The sequence below is a fragment of the Trichechus manatus genome, unplaced genomic scaffold (genome assembly GCF_000243295.1).
Source record: "Trichechus manatus latirostris isolate Lorelei unplaced genomic scaffold, TriManLat1.0 scaffold00020, whole genome shotgun sequence".
NCBI classification, from domain to species: Eukaryota; Metazoa; Chordata; class Mammalia; order Sirenia; family Trichechidae; genus Trichechus; species Trichechus manatus.
Genome location: NW_004443956.1, coordinates 6611409 through 6628550, shown reverse-complemented (window position 1 = coordinate 6628550; position 17142 = coordinate 6611409).

Genomic DNA, 17142 nt, shown 5'->3' with positions numbered 1-17142 from the left:
GGGATCCAGAGAACAGATGAAGGAATTGGTCTTAGCTTAGACTCTAAACCTTAGAGCAGTTTCATCCAGAAGGGAAGGTGAAGAATAAGTTTACAGATGTGAGTAGATTGATTTAAGGACAGCTCTTGTTCTTACCTGATTTATATATCGTTTAAAGATTTGGGGGAAAATGGGTTCATAATTAGTGTTTAACAACGACTAACCAAGAGTTTGGAGAAACTTAAATAATCAAGACTAGAGATTAGAGTGTTTGCATAAGAGTTGCAAAGAACTGGATTTCATTGGAATTTATTTAAAGGAAAATGTCGACCTCAGCAGGAAAGGCCTGATGATCTACTTCTAAAAAATCAGCCATTAAAAATCCTATAGAGCACAAACACTTCTACTCTGACACATAGGAGGTCATCGTGAGTCAGAGTCAACTCAATGACAACTGGGATAAGGTTCCTCATTAAGGGGAGAAAACACATGAAAACTATGTTACGAAAAAGCTATGATAATTAGAAAGTTCTTTCTAGCATAGAATCAAGATTCACCGTCAACTGTTCACTATCCCATTCTTGGGCACACACCTTCAAGTGTAATCTGGCTAGCAAGAGACTATTACATCCTTCAGTGTGGACTGTAATTCATTCTGCCTAAGAGTGCTTTTAGATACATGTGAATTCACAACAGATTATTTGGAGTTTGTTTAATATGGTCCAGATAAAATTACAAGTTTTTCATATGAGCAAATGTTAATTTAAGTGACCTTTATTTTCTGCTTGATTTACTGTGGGGGAGGAGCGTACCTAATAAAATTTATATTTGTTAAATTTTAGCTTTTACATCTGTTTTATCTCAATTATTTAGAACTCAGTACAGTTGGCTTTCCATATCCATGGGTTCCACATCCATGGATTCAGCCAATCGCAGATCGAAAATATTTGGGAAAAGAAGTTCCAAAAAGCAAAAATTGAACTTGCCACATGCCAAGCACTAAGCTAAATCCATGCAGATGAAGTGACGTGTAGGCATCCTCTTCTGTAGCCTCCTGCCATTTCACAGTTCCTCAGTCTGTCTCCTGCACTTGTTGAGTATTGTTCCCCTGCATCTTGTCATTATTCCCTAAACAATATAACAACTGTTTACATAGCATTTACATTATATTAGGTATCATAAGTAATCTAGAGATGATTTAAAGTATATGGGAGGATGTGCATAGGTTATATGCAAATAGTACGCCATTTTATATAATGGACTTGAGCATCCGTGGATTTTGGTATTTGAGAGGGTCCTGGAACCAATCTCCCAAGGACACCGAGGGAGAACTGTAATTTAGAACTTTGCCTCCTTCATCCAAAATACTATCCAGTCAGTTTTGTGTCATCCACAAATTGGATGATGCCTCAGGCCTTTCTCTCTATCAGGGATCCCCAGTCTATTCAGTTTCAGAAGAGAAAATGTTAGACCTGTTTTTCTTAGTGCATCTGTCTTTTATTGAACAATCAATTTGAAATTTTGGTAACCATTAGCATCACCTTTATTCTAGACTTTCTCAAGTCTATCTGTTATCTCCTTTTTGAATACCTGGACAAGTCTACATCAATCCAATACCTATACCTCCTGCTCTTCCATATTACTAAAATATTTTATTTTCTCTTATTTGTTGAATGTATAGAGCTTTAAAAAAAAAAATCTCCTATTTATTAAAGAACTGTAAAAAAAAAAAAAAAAAAAATCTTGACTCCAAAACAAGATTCCTATATGCAACATTGGTTTCTTTATATAGCTCCCTCTCCTCTTTCTATTTTTTAATATTTATGGAATCAGATTTACATCTGAAGAGATGTTCATCGTTCTTTAAACTCTCTCTTAGATTATGTCTAAAGGATCATATTTATATTTCCTATGGTCTTGGGTATATGAAATCAAGTCTTGAGTAGCTGCCTGAATAGCCCAGTATTCTCTTCCTTCACTGTTACTGATTTCATAATATGTTGGGCTTCTCCTTGCAGAGTCCTGGCATATTTCTATTATCTTCCCATTCCTCCATGAGATCAGATTTAATTGTTTCCTTCATTGCATGTTTTATTCCTGAGCAATGAAGTATCTGTTCACTTTCTCCTTTTGTAGGAACATCAAGTCAATGCTAAATATTTTAGGGTTTTGATATTGTAGTGCTTATTTCCAGGACTAATTTCTGTTTTGGTCATTATAGTCTAGGTTCTGGAATGGTAACAAACAAATCCTGAAATCTCAGTGGCTTAACACAACAAAAATGTGTCTCTTGCTTAAGAAAAGCCCATGTGGGTTGGGCAGCCCTCCAGGGCATCTGTCTCCCATGCAGTGACTCATGCAATCCAGTGGGCTTCCACCATATCAATATATGATGCCAAGGTTGCCTCAGAGGGGAAATTTACGTCGCACATTAACTCTTAAATGCTCCAGACCACTTCTTCTCATAGCTTATACGCCAGAACTACCATATTTTTATGCAAATAATACACACCTTCTGTGTTTGCCAGCTGTGCCCTCCCCCCATGAAGCACCCTCACAAGCACCGCCATGCCAATTCTCTTCCACACATTGCTGTAAAAAAAAAAAAGTTAGCATAGCATGCTTACAAAAATACCTCGAGGGAGGAGTGTGTGGCCTGCAAACAAACACAGAAAGTGCATGTTATTTGCGTAACAATGTGGTATTCATCTAGAAAATGGAGGCAGCATAGGGATATTTGCTAAGTTAATAAATACCCCTGCCAACCTAATGAATCAGGATTTAGTCAGGGAAACAGAAACTTCTCTAGGTAGTTCAGGTAGAAAGGGTATTAAGAAGCTTATGTAACTATTTGAAGGTAGGGAAAGTGGAGATTAGGCAAGACACTGCTAGAGTTCAACAAATCAGGGAATGCAGGGATCTCAGGAGACGGCCTCTGATGATTTCAGCTGCCTGTAGGACTCTGAGAAGCTGCTGGCAAAACCTCACATCTGCTATCTGCCAATACCCAGAAAATTCTGCCTTTCAATCTTGCATGGAAACTCAAACTGTCCAATAATGTTAGCCACTAGCCACAAGTGGCTATTGAACACTTGAAATGCGGCTAGTCTAAATTGAAATGTGCTGTGTGAAATACATACCAAATCCGCTGCCGTCGAGTCGATTCTGACTCATAGCGACCCTCTTGGACAGAGTAGAACTGCCCCATAGAGTTTCCAAGAAGCTGCTGGTGGATTCTGTTGACCTTTTGGTTAGCAGCCAAGCTCTTAACCACTGTGCCACAAGGGCTCCAAAATACATACCAGAGTTAAAAAAAAAAATTTAATAAAAGCAATAAATGTAAAATATGTCATTATTTTTAGATTGATTACAGCTTCAAATAATGATACTGTCTGTATATTAAGTTAAAATATGTTCCTAAAATTAATTTCACCGGTTTCTTTTTACTTTCTTTTTAAAAATATGGCTCCTAGGTAGAATGGTTATTATCAAAAAATATATACACTAACAAGTGTTGGCGAGGATGTGGAGAAATTGGAACAACTGTGTATTGTAGGTGAAAATGTAAAATGGTGCAGCTGCTGGGGAAAACAGTTTGTCAGTTCTTCAAAAAGTTAAACACAGAGTTACCATATTTCACAGCAGTTCTACTCTTAGGTACATACCCAAAAGACTTGAAATCAGAGACTCAGACAGATAGTCGTACACCAATGTTCATTGTAGCATTATTCTCAATAGGCAAAAGGTAGAAACAACCCAAGCGTCCATCAACAGATGAATGGATAAATAAAATGTGATATATACATGCAATGGAATACTGTTCTGCCATAAAGAGAAATGAAGTTTGATACATGGTACAACATGGATGAACATTGAAAATATTATGCAGACTGAAATCAGTCAGACACAAACGAACAAACGTTGTGTGATCCTCACATGAAATACCATGAATAGGCAAATGGATAGAGACAAAGGCTTATTAGTTCTCACCAGAGGCTTGGGAGAAGGGGAACAGAGTTACTGCTTAAGAGGTACCGAGTTTCTCTTTGAGGTGATAAAAACCTTTAGGAAATGGATAGTGGTGATGGTTACACAACATATCCATTGTTGTCGAGTCGATTCCGATTCTTAGTGACATTATGCACAGTATAGTGAATGTGATCAATGTGGCTGAATTGTACACTTAAAAATGATTAAAATGGCCAATTTTTTTTTGTTATATATATCTTACCACAATAGCAAATGTGGTTACTAAGAAATTTCATTTTGTATATGTGGGTCACCTTTGTGTCTCACATTATATTTCTTTTGAACAGTGTTGCTCTAAACCAGGGGTTTCAAATGATGGCCCATGTGCCAATCCAACCACCTGCCTTGTTTTGTAAATAAAGATTTATTGTAACACAGCCACACCAGTTTGTTTATACACTGTCCGTGATTGCGTTCACACTACAACAGCAGAGTTGTGGAGTTGGTACAAGAGACCTTAGGTCTGCAAAGTCAAAAATATTTACTATCTTGTCCTTTATAGAAAATGTTTGTTGATAACTGCTGTAAACTGAAATCTAGGTGGCACGGGAGTCTGGGAAATGCAGCTTACTTTTTATTTTGAGTTAATTATAAATTCACATGCTCTTGTAAGAAATAATGCCGAAAAGATCCCAAATACCCTTTACCCTATTTCCCCAATGTTAACATCTTGCAAAACTGTGGTACAATATCACAAATAGGATGTTGCTACCGATGATGTCAAGACACAGAACAATCCCATCACCACAAAGATCCCTCATTATATTGTCCTTTTATAGCCTCACCCAGTTCCCTCAGCCCCCCACCTTCTCCTTAACTCCTGGAAATCACTAGTCTGTTCTGCATATTTATCATTTTTTCATTTCAAGAATGTTGCATAAATGGAATCATACAGTATGGAACCTTTTGGGAGTGGTGTTTTCACTCAGGATAATTCATGTTGCTGAGTATTCCATGTATGCATGTACAACAGCTTGTTTAACCATTCAACTATTGAAGGACATCTGGGTTGTTTCCAGTCTTTGGCTATTATGAACCAAGCTGCTGTAAACATTTGTGTACAGGTTTTTGCATGAACATATGTGTTTTTTCTCAGGAATAAATGCCCAGGAGTGCCATTGCCGCGTCATATGGTAAACCCAAACCCACTGCGACCAAGTCGATTCTGACTCATAGCCAACCAACCGGACAGAGTAGAACTGCCCCATAGGGTTTCCAAGGCCGTAATGTTTATGGAAGTAGATTGCCACATCTTTGTCCCGCAGAGCCACTGGGAGGTTTGAACCATTGCCCTTTTGGCTAGCAGCTGAGGGCTTTAACCACTGTGTCACCAGAGCTCCTTGAGTCATATGGTAATTACATGTTTAATTTTTTAAGAAACTGCCATAATGTTTTCCAGAGTGAGTTACCATTTTACGTTCCCATCAGCAAATGATTCAGTCTCTTTGCATCATCGTCGGCACTTGGTGTTGTCACTGATTTTCTTTTAGCCATTTTGATAGGCGTGTACTGATACCTCACTGTGGTTTTAATTTGCATTCCGCTGTTGGTTAATGATTTTTTCATATGTTTATTTGCTATCTGTATATCTTTTGCCTTGTTTCTAATTGTTTGGTTTCTTGGTTTGTTTTACTTTCTAGAGAGTTCTTTGTATATGCAAGATATTAGTCCTTTGCAGGATATGTAGTTTGCAACGTTTTCTCACGGTCAGTAGCTTGTCTCCTCATCCTTTTAACAGGGTCTTTTACAAAGCAAATATTTTTGAGGTTGATGAAGTCCAGTTTATCAACTTTTCCTTTTATGGATCATGCTGTTGGTGTCAAGTCTAAGAACCTTTTTTTTCTTTCCCTAGATGGCAAACATTTTCTTCTATGTATTCTTCTAAAAGTTTTATATTTGATATTAAATCTGTGCTCAATTTTGAGATAATTTTTACATAAGTTATAATTGTTAGATCAAGGTTCATTTTTTCATCTATAGATGTCCATGTGTTTCAGCACGATTTGTTGAAAAAGCTATCTTTCCTCCACTGACCTGCTTTTGTAACTTTGTCAAAAAGAAGTTGACTAATTACCTGAACTAGAATCTCCAGTACAATGTTGAATAGGAGGAGTGAGAGTGGACCTCCTTGTCTTATTTCTGTTCTTAGTGCAAAGCAGTCAGTCTTTCACTATTAAGTATGATGTTAGCTGAAGATTTTTTTCATGCTGTTTATCAAGTTGAGGAAGATCCCCTCTGTTTCAGTTTTTCTGAGAATTTTTATCATGAGTGGGTGTTGAATTTTGTCAGATGATTTTTCTGCATATATTGCTGTGATTGTATGAGTTTTCTCCTTTAACCTGTTAATATGGTGGATTTTATTAATTTTTCAAATATTATATCAGTCTTCTATCCCTAGAATAAACCCTACTTGATCATGGTGTAAAATTCTTTTTATATATTGCTGAATTCTATTTTCAAATATTTTGATAAAGATTTATGCATCTATATTCATGAAAGATGTTGGTCTCTAGTTATTTGCTTTCCTTCTGTTTACATGTATGTGACTCTCTTGGGTTTTGGTGTCAGAGTAGTATTTAGCTTCATAAAAAGAACTGAGTAGTGTTCCCTCTTCTATTTTTTGGAAGAGAGTGTGTAGAGTTGGTGTTAGTTCTTCTTTAAATACTTCGTAGAATTCTCTAGTGAAACCATCTGGGCCTAGAGATTTGGAAGTTTTTCAGTTATAATTTCAATTTCCTTAATAGTTATAGAGCTATTCAAATTATCTGTTTCATATTGGGTGCGTTGTGGTAGTTTGTGTTTTTTAAGGAATAGATTAATTTTTCTAAGTTGTCAAATATATGTGTGTAGAGTGTTTCCTAGTATTCTCTTATTATACTTTTGTTGTCTTCCAGGTCTGTAGTAGTATACCGTTTCATTTCTGATATTGGGAATTTGTGTCTTCCCTTTTTTTATAATTTCTTGGTCTTGCTGGAAATTTGTCAATTTTATTGATCTTTTCCAGGAAACAGATCTTTGCTTCATTAATTTTCTGTTTTCAAATCCACTGATTTCTGCTTTATCTTTGTTATTTCCTTCTTCCTGCTTGCCTTGGGTTTATTTTGCACTTCATTTTCTAGGTTCTTGAATGGGTACTTAGATTATTGATGTGAGACTTTTGTAATGGAAGCATTTTGGTGCTATAAATTTCCCCCTCAACACTGCTTTAGCTGCATCTCACAAATTTTACTAAATTGTATTTTTGTTCTCACTCAATTTAATGTATTTCTTTAAAATTTCCCTTGATACTTACTCTTTGACACAGTAATTATTTAGATATGTGTTTTCTGGTTTTCAAGTGTTTGGAGATTTTCCTGTTATCTTTCTGTTATTGATTTCTAGTTCGATTCCACTGTGGCCAGAGAACACACTCTGTGTTACCCCATTCCTTGTACATTTGTTAAGCTTTGTTTTACAGCCCAGAATATGGTCTATCTTGGTATATTTTCCAAAGGCACTTGAGAAGAATGTATTCTTCTATTGTTCTGCAAATATCAGTGAGATCTTGTTGGCAGATGGTGTTGTTGAGTTCTTCTTTACTGATTTTCTACTTAGTTGTTTTATCAGTTGTTATAAGAGAGGTGTTGAGGTCTCCAAGTATAATTTTGATTTTGTCTACTTCTCCTTTCAGTTCTGTTTTTATTTTGCGTATTTTCCAGCTCTGTTGTTTAGTTCATACACCTTGTTGGATTGACACTTTTATCATTATATAATGTCCCTTTCTGTTTCTGGTAAAATTCTTTGATCTGAAATCTACTTTACCTGATATTTTTATATCCACTCCTGCTTTCCTTTGATTACTATTTGCATAATATATCTATATCCTTTTATTTTAAATCTGCCTGTATAATTATATTTGAAGTAAATTTATTTTTTAAATCCATTCTGTCAATCTATCTTTTAAATTAAATTAATTACATTTAATGTAATTATTGCTATGTTAGGGCTTAAATTACCATTTTATTTCTTGTTTTCTGTTTGTTCTCTCTGCTTTTCATTTCTATTTTCTTTTTCCTGCCTTCCTGTGGGTTACTTGAACATTTTTTAGATCTCATTTTTGTTTATCTATAGTGTTTTAGAGTGTATCTCTTTGTACAGCTTTTTAGAGAACATAGCACATCACAGTCTACTGGTGTGGTCATTTTACCAGTTTGAGTGAAGTATAGAAATCTTACATCCCTTTATGTTCCTTTACCCTTTCTCATTTTTAATATAATTGTCTTAAATAATTCCTCTGCATGTATTTAGAATCAAATGAGACAGGTTTACAATTTTTGTTTCAATCATCAAATATAACTTTCATTCTCAAGAGGAGAATGAAAGTCTATTCTGTTTACCCATATTTTTGCTTATCATGTTCTTTCTTCTTCATATTCCAAGTTTCTTTCTTTGTCATTTCCTTTCTGTTTAGAAAACTTCCCTCAGCCATTCGTTTAGAGACAGTCTGCTAGCAACAATTCCCTTAGTTTTCCTTCATCTGATACTGTTTTGATCTCTTCTTCATTCTTGAAAGACATTTCCACTGGTATATGACTGTGTATTTCAATTCTTTTCTTTCAGCACTTGTAAAATACTTTTTTAACCCTATCTTCTTTCACCTTTCCTTCCAAGATTCCGATGACATAAATATTACATCTTTCATGATAGTACCAGAGGTTCCTGGTAAAATGATACCCGAGTAGACAGACTGTGATAGCATCTTACAGTTCACTGATACTTTCCTGTGTCTCCTCTATTCTGCTGTTATGGCCATCCACTAATCTTTTTATTTTGGTTATTGTATTTTTCAGTTCTAAAATTTCCACTTAGTTTTCTTTATATCTTCTATTTCTTTGCTGAGATTTTCTATTTTTTTGCTAATACTTTCTTTTTTTTTCATTTATTGTGAGCATGATTGTAATTGCTCATTGAAGCATTTTTACCATGGCTGCTTTAAAATCTTTGTCTAATAATTTTAACATCTCATCTTGATGTTAGCATCAATTAACTGCCCTTTTTATGCAGATTAAGTTCTTCCTGGTTCTTGGTATGATGAGTGACTTTTTATTGAAATATGAACATTTTTATATTAGGTTATGAGACTCTGGATCTTATCTTAACCTTCTGTTTTAATTTAACTGACTTTCTCTGGTACCACTCCAGCAGGAAAAGTGGCAAGCACTGTCTCATTACTGTCAGATGAAGGTAGAAGTCCAGGTTCCCCACTCAATTCCTGTTGACACCAGAGATGGGGCAGGGAGCACCTCATTATTGCTGGGTGTAGACGGAAGTCCAGGTTCCCCACATGGTCTTCACTGACATTGTTGTGGGGGAGGAATGGTTGGAAAGGGGAGGAAAGAGTGTCTTATTGCTTGGCAGGGATGAAAACCCTGGTTCCCTACTCTGTGCTAAATGATGTCATTCACTGGGGGTGTTAGACAGCCTCATTACAGTCTCCCAAGGGTGGTAATCTTAGCTCCCCACTCAGTCTTTGATGGTGTGGGTGGGATGGGGCCACAGTTTTTTCTGTTATGTTTGGTTGGTGTAGAGCAATCATTTTCTAAAAGTTTTCTGTCTTGCTAGGCTCCCCCTTTCCTAGCCCTTTGACTAGAGAGAACAGGCTTTCTTCTGGGACTTTTTTTTTAATCTGTGCCTGTTGGCTTTTCTGGATTGCTGGCTTCTTTAGTTCCATGTTGGGATACAGGAGGAAAAAGAAAACTCACTACCATCTCATTCCTTGGATCCCGAGGTCCCTAGCTAACCTGGTTTCTTATTTTTGTTTGATATATGATGTCTAGGGTTTTTAGTTGTACTTAGTGAGAGGAATATAGAAAACCATGTCTGTTCATCTTCCCAGAAGTGAAAGTCTGTGATTCTTTTTATAAAAAGCAAGAACAAGCCCTCAAAGAAAGATCCTGTTTTTAGAATCTTACACTCACATTTCATATCAGTTAGTAATTAACTAATCCTACTAACAGTACTCAGAAGTGTTACTAATTACTCAAGTCCACTTACACCCAGTATCTACCTCAGTGTCCCACTTATCAAAGACTCCCAACAGTGGGTTGTATTGGTTACTCTATCCGTTTAACTAAGATACCCTTCTCTAATAAAAAAGGACACGTCTTTGATGATGGAACTGGCATTCCTCTGATGGAACCCTCTAATATTTTCAGAGATATTATTTAGCTCTGATAACAAATGCACTATTAATTTGTCAGTACTAGAATATCCCTCATTTACTGTTATTTATCCAAATGTCTCCGACCTCTGATTCAAAATCAATTTAGAGGAAACAGAATAACTTCATCTAATCTCAAGTCTCCAATTACTAGCTACTAACAGATAATCACCCAAACGGTGCCTCTAGCTTAGATCTTTCTTCTGAGCTCCGGAACTATATACCCAACTGGTAACCTGACTTCATGGTTTGTCTCTTCAAACTCATTATCACCCGATATAACCCTTCCCACTCCCAACCTACAAACCCAGTCCTCGTCTAATGTTCCCTGTCTAAGAGAATGGGTACCGTCATTCAGATAGTTGAACAAGACTGAAATTGGGAACATCTTTGACAATTCCTTCTCTCTTGCTTATATGCCCAGTGGTATGCCATTTAACAACCAGTTATCTGAAAAAGAAAATGTATGCTTATATATTTAAACTTATATTAGATTTACTGTTATAAAGGATGCATAGCATGCTGTTGATAAATAAAAATAAAATATACAATACTCTTTACTGTAAGTTCCATATAGCCAATTGATTCTCACAGAATTCTTTCATTATTTTTTGCCAAACTTTTGGATCCATAGACAACTTGTGGTTGCAGTTAACAAATGATTGTATTTCTGACATGTATGTTGGTTGATAGTTTCCTTCACAGTAAAGAGTAAGATAATAGTGAAATACTAAAGACATATGTCAGCATTTCACTCTTTTGCCAATGACATGAATGACTTCTTTGCTGAATCAGATAATTGCTTTCAAGTACTGGAAGAATATTTTTTCAATTTTTTGTGATATTAACAATGTTGCATCTACAGATATGACCAATTTTAAGCTTAATCTGTATTATTAACAATTTTACCATCACTATATTAAGTCTAGAAAATCAAGAATACAGTAAATCCTGGTTTATAGCATTTGACAGCTGCCGGGGAATAAAATACTCCCACTATGGCAAATTTCAAGACACCAGTATGACATCACTGAGTGTAGAATTACAAAGATTTGCACAAACAATCAACATGTACCCTAAAGCAAAGAATAGACAGTAAGGACGGCAGGGAAACTAGATTAATGGAAATGGAACAACCATGATGGAAATGATGAGAATGTTGACAGATTGTGAGAAATGTAATCAATGTCACTGAACAATATGTATAGAAGTTGTTAAAAAGGAACATAATTTGTTGTACAAACTTCCACCAAAAACACAGTAACAAAAAGAAAGATTTGTGCAGTAACACACCATTATGTAGTTATTTCATCATACAAACACAGTAGATATAAATAACCTCAAGAGTGTAGTAAAATAATTAGAAAGTAATGACTTTTCAGGAGCCCTCGTGGCACAGTGGTTAAGAGCTCTGCTGTTAACCAAAATGTCAGCAGTTCGAATCCCCCAGCCACTCCTTGGAAACCCTATGGGCAGTTCTACTATGTCCTATGGGGTCATTATGAACTGGAGACTACTCCATGGCAATGGGTTTGGTTTCTTTGTTTAATGACTTTTTAATATCTATTACCTTTTTTTAAATATAATATATTTAATTGTAAGCTTATATAATTTAATTTTACTAATATCAGAGTTTAACAACCATCTTGCAAAGTTCCTGAAATTTAGCAATCAGCTCTTGCCAGCCAGTATGAACCAACTCCAGACACTACTGCATGAGTCCATTGCAGACTCTGATGATCCTACCTAAAAATATAATCCCTCAAACCCATTTACTTTCCTCCAACTCCACTGTCATTAGTCTAAATTGTGATGATTGTTTTTTTATTAGACCCTCAAAATAGCCTCCTAACTTGCTTTTCTACATCTATAATTAACTCTTCCCAACTCTCTTCAATTTCAGCCAATGATTTTCTTAGTATCCTTATGTATTTATTAATGTACTCATTCATCAAGTGATTATTGATTAGGGACTCTTCTAGATGGTTAGGATAAATGTCAGAATAAAGAACAAAGATTTCTGCCCTCATGAGAATACATTCTAGTGGGGAAATATAGATTATGTAAAATAATAACTATATGAAAAAGTAATGAGTGCTAAGTGGGGGTCGGGGGGAAAGCAAGGTATAAGTACAGATGGCAGGGAAGTTAGACTGTTACGACCGATCATTAGTATCTTAGTTATTTACTGCTGCTATAACAGAAAAACCACAAGTAGGTGTCTTTAAGAAACAGATTTATTTTCTCACAGTTTAGGAGGCTAGAAGTCTGAATTCAGGGTGCCGGTTGTAGAGGAAGGCTTTCTGTCTCTGTCAGCTCTGGGGAAGGTCGTTGTTCTTTGGTTTCTCGGTGTCTTCCTGTAGCTTGGCGTCTATCTTCCCCCATCTCTGCTTGATCGCTTGCTTGTTTAATCTCTTCTATATCTCAAAAGAGATTGGCTCAAGACATACCCTATACTAGTCCTGCCTCATTAAGATAACAAAGAATACCCATTCCCAAATGGGATTATAAACGTAGTATCAGAGATATCGTCTCTTTTGTTTGCTGATGTATTTCCAAGAATCAGATCAGGGCTTGGCACATAGTATGAACTCATGTATTTGTTAAATGTATAAATAAATGACTTTTATAATAAATGACTGTTTTATATATTGCTATATTTTCAGTGCTGAACTTAGGGTCTGGCTCATAGTAGATATTCTGTAAATTTTTTGTTGGATGAATAGGTTATCAAAGGGATGGATAGATGGATGGATGATTCAATGAGTGAATGAATGAATGATATTTAGTAAAGTCAGAAGAGTTTCCATCCTGTAAGAAGAATACATCGTCTGCTCAAAGTAGGTCACTTGATCGCCCCATTAGTTCTCTGCTTGGTTTCCTGCCATGGATATATTTGAAGAACGTTTTTATTGGCTTTGGAGTCCCTTGCAAGGTACTCTGAATACTCTTTTGGCTTTCCTGCATTCTTGTTCACACCTGACCTGCCATAGTTTGCGGATCTCCCGGTTTCCTTAGCTGGGCCACATTTCCAAGTGTCCCTTTGATCTCTGGCACATACTTTTACTGAGCTTCCAATAAGGTGTTTTTAAACAGTCTCCAGATTTCCTGTGGCTTATTGACTTTTTAAATTATTCCTTTCATTTGCTTTTTCTAAGCAGTACCTACACTTGTTCTTAGGTTCTCTTTATAAAATTGAGTAACCACATGATATATAAATTTTCTCTCCCAGCCCAGAATGGTCACAGTGTTGTGATCACTCAGGAATACTTTTTCCTTCCAGGTCCTGTCTACCATCCAAAAACAAGTCTAAGAGATTTTCTTTCCTTAATAATTTCAAAATGCATTTTTCTAAGAGGAGATCATTTATCTTATCCAATAAGCTTCTATTTGTGTCTCTAATCTATATGTGAACTGTGAATAAATTAGTCTCCAAGAAAGTATAGAACACGCGTCATAGAGGTCCTATAGAATGAATGTGTTTGTGTGTGTGTACTGTAGAACATACAAATACTTTAAATACCATCTCATTTATTTCTAACTTGGAAAGTCTCCAGTCAATGATCACCCTTTGCAGAGAACAACATCTATTCAAATATAAACCATCAAATGTTTTTCATTCCCTTCTACAGAGATCAAATGCTAGTTTGTTTCTTTTTCACCAGATTTTCATCCACCAAGGCTTGTTTGGAGAAAGAGTTAAGCAACAGAGTGAAAAGAGAAATCGTTTCACATAACTGAAAACTGGCCTTTGCTTTTTTTTTTTTTGAACAAGTATTTCAGCAGCCAGGATTTTTCCTACCAAAGATATTTATTTTCAACCTTTTCTTGCTTTATTTGGCTAAAAGGTGAGTTCTTTGCTGCATTTAATAGTCATGTGCGTGCTACCCAAAGTAGAGACTGAAGAGCGTTCATCTGCAGAGTTTTACTAAAGTGAACCAAAGAAAAACTTAGAAATTTGACCCTATGGTGTATACACACTTCTTGCAAACACTTCAGCAGAATGGCTAGTCTTCAAAACTTTTATATGATAAAACACTTACACAGTAATGTTTACTCCAGTTACGGATTGTGGTGTGACTATAATGGATTTTGTTTTAAATAATGAAAACTGAAAATGTACTTTTTTTCCATTTCAAACTTCTGAATTGGCCAAGTTGTAATGAATAAGTCTTAAAAATTTGGTGATATGTTTTCCACCCATGATATTGACATATGCACATAATTACCTTTTTTTCCTTTTTGATGCAATTTCATTATTTGTCATGCTGGCCGTGGTGCACCAATAAAGCCAAAATATCATATTAGAATTCATGACAGTTTTCACATTGTATTATCAATATGTGGAAATAATTGTCTGCTCTGAGATTAAACTACATTATTGTGTATCTTTTTCATGCCTAATAAATAATGATGGATGGCTTTTATTTTCATCACCACCTGCAACCATTTAGTCACCCCTTGATTGTTGAAGATAAAATAATAAAAGGCAAGTGTTATGTTGCAAGCAAAAGAATGTAGTCAAAACAGTTATATGTTCCTTGATTCCATTTCCATTATTTTAGTCCCTAAAGAGCAATGCATGGTGGTCTATAAAAGATAGCAACCTGGGGGAAAAACAGGGCAAACAGTTCACGTAAATGAGGGGAGAAGGTGGGGAGATATTTTTTTCTAGTGGAACAATAATAATTTCTTGGTGCACGATTCTTAATCTGAAAATGAGTTTTTTGTTCTGCTGTGCAAATCAGTTACGTGCAATTAGAATGCAAAGCAGTGGCACATCTTACTGTTTAGCCTTTTTTAAACAGAAATGAAAACAGCCGGGAAATTGTAGCAAAGTTGAAAATGCATGCTAGGTAATTTTGAAATCCAAAGACATAAAACCATGCATAATAAAAAGGCCACTCTAAACTCATTACATTTTTTTTTTTTTTTTGAAATTGGCAATTGGGAGGCTTAATTTGAAAATTAGAACTTGTGTGTTTGGGAACTTATTAGCTATATTTTGAATGGTCAATTGCATTGCCAATGTTTCAATGCATTTTGTTTGTTCTCCCATAAACAATTCCACTGCCTCATAAATTTGGTTTTATCTATGTCTGACATGCTCAGGTTTTTTAAAACTGTTCGATGTTATGCTTCAGCAAAATTGCTTTATCTTTTTTTAGTGAAACCTGTGAATTAAACATTACAATCAGCAAACTCTGCGAGTCTTAAAGAGAAAAAAATCGCCTCAGAGTTTTATGATACTGTTACATTTTATAAAATAAATATATGGTGTTTATAATGGAAACTAGTCATTCGATCATTTCGGTTACAACAGTGAGGTAAGAAAGCAAACTGTAGAAAAAAATCTTTTTTTTCTATTTGGTTATGAGTCACAGGCTGAGTCTTTACAGAACCATTTCCCATGCTTCGTTCTGTTATCTTTAAATCAAAAGATGGCAATCTTCTCCGGCATAGCGGAGACTCAGACCAAAATCGGAAGGTAATCCTATCAAATGTCAAGTTACTGCAGAGAAATGGCTTGAAAAATAGACCAACGGTCCATTATTTGACAAACCCCAAGTGAACATTTATGCCCATGGAGTCCGCCTGTAGCTGGGCGTTCTATTAATGTTCTTCCCAAGTGTTTTAGAGCATTCATTTACGATGAGCAGCGCGGCCCTTCCCTTGTTTATGGCTGTTTTGCTCTCTGACGACCCATCTTCCTCTATAATTAAATGCCATGAATAAAATAATAATAAACATAATTTTATTTATACCATTACTCACTGCAGAAATTACATCTTTACATTTCCTGCGAGAATCAAAGAACCGTGCTTGCGTCCTTCACATTTGAAAGAGCCGTTGCAAACGTTGCAGTCTTTTCTAGATTTCCCTGAGCCAGGGAGGAACTTTGTGGGTTAGCCGACTTTGAGACAAATTATTTTGCAGTGCATGCACATATATTTATCCTCTCTTAACGATTACGATTTTACTTGGCCCATGGAAACACCCTGGAAAACTAGTCCTACAAAACGGGCTTGTATGAAATCACTCAGTGCTTATAACTGGGACGTGTATCTGTGGGCATAAAGCCACCTGCTCTACAGAAAGTTAAGATTTAGCACAAGCTATATAACTCCTCTAATTAGAAGCCCCTGTTAGTATTTTGTCCCGCAGTGCTTTATGGAAGTCCTGAGAAACCAAGACTTTACACAGATGTACCTAGTCCCAAACTTCCTAATCTCAATCCCTAGTAAACAGAACATTCTAGATTGACATTCACATGGCATTTATTCCCCCTTGCATCGTCCCCGGTCGCTATGAGTCGGAATCGGCTCAACAGCAATGGGTTTGGTTTTAGGTTTATCTCTAGTGTGTTCGGATTTTCTTCAGCCAAAGTACCCCTGGTATGACCTACCAGAAAAAGAAAACACGGTGAATCATTGTACCATAAATATTCAAAATGGAAACGCTGAACCAGCTCTATTAGAATAAATCATTCTTAGTGCATTGATCATTTTTTTACGTTCACACTTTCTATCATCCAAGTGGTTTGCTTGGTCTAATAATGCTTCCTGAGTCTGTGTTTTATGTTTGAAGACCTTCAGAAGTTTTTAATTTGCATTAAAATTATTAGCTTTCTCAGCTTGTGTATTTGCAAGAAGAGGGTGGAAGAGTGAAATAACTTATGTCTAAGCATGCAGCTGAAGTACTGGAACCTGGAAACTCTCCTGCCGTTAACAGTTAATAGTTCAGTGCTCTGGGGTAACAGCAGTTATTCCGTGCTTCTCGGAAAAGCATTTGGAAAATAATACTTTGGACTAATAAAATTTGTGTTAGAATGACAAATGTCAACATCTGCAGAGCTTTTGAGCACTTTAGACAGTTAAAAAAATTGTGTGCACAATTTCATAATTGTTAGGCAATGTACCTATTTGTAAGTGCTA